Source organism: Monopterus albus, unplaced genomic scaffold, assembly GCF_001952655.1.
Source record: "Monopterus albus unplaced genomic scaffold, M_albus_1.0 scaffold194.1, whole genome shotgun sequence".
NCBI lineage: Eukaryota > Metazoa > Chordata > Actinopteri > Synbranchiformes > Synbranchidae > Monopterus > Monopterus albus.
In genome coordinates this window covers 375273-375976 of record NW_018128074.1, presented here as the reverse complement: position 1 = coordinate 375976, position 704 = coordinate 375273, and the positions used below count along the sequence as shown (strand labels likewise).

At 42.2% G+C, this 704-nt stretch overlaps 1 protein-coding gene across 1 annotated transcript in view; it reads left to right on the top strand.

Annotated features, from left to right (window-relative positions):
• The first annotated feature begins 477 nt into the window (after positions 1–477).
• Positions 478–704, top strand: part of plxna2 (plexin A2) — a 160649-nt gene continuing 160422 nt past the window's right edge. The window contains exon 1 of the mRNA XM_020617764.1: positions 478–514. The gene's annotated coding sequence lies outside the window, so the exon portion shown is untranslated. The remainder of the gene's footprint in view (positions 515–704) is intronic.

The window sequence follows — 704 nt, the reverse complement described above, 5'->3', positions numbered from 1 at the left end:
ATTTAAATGTGAGACAAAAACAGGAAGCGATAACGCACTGTCACAAAGATCTGTGTACCACTTAGCACATGCTTCCATCCAAAATGCCTTACATGAACAGTCAGAATATGCTTTGAAGAAATGTGGTTCCTGAACTCACCACTTACCTGAGCTGCAGAGCACCATGTGACCGATGCCATGGGAGACTTTAGGGAAAACGTTAAGCTTCTAAAAACTTGTTTCTGACATTCTCTTCAAAGATGAAACATTCTTCAGCGGAGCAGTAAATGCATTTCTGAGCCAGAGAGAGAACGGAGGAGAGCAAATCAAATGGTAAATATACAGAGAAATAATAAGGCAGAGAGGGAAACAATGAAGAAATCACAGAAGAGAAAGAGAGAGAGAGAGAGATGAATGCGAGCAGAAGCAGGTGCACAGTTCGACCTATAGGTGGCACTACTCTAACAGAAACCGTTGGCTGGGAGCGTCACTGACTGGGTTCAGTCTGTGCTGCGCAGACAAAACTATGTGATGGGTAAGACATTTTTCTTTTTAGAAATGTGATGCACTGCTGTCAGTGTTTCATCGGTACAGTAAAGATTTCTTCCACTTCTACTACTATTATTAAGAACTTTACATCTGTATTGTCTCACTTTTGTAGAGTTCTCAATACGATTTAGAAACTTCAGTGCGTACCTTTTTTTTGGGGGGGGGGGGGGGGGGTT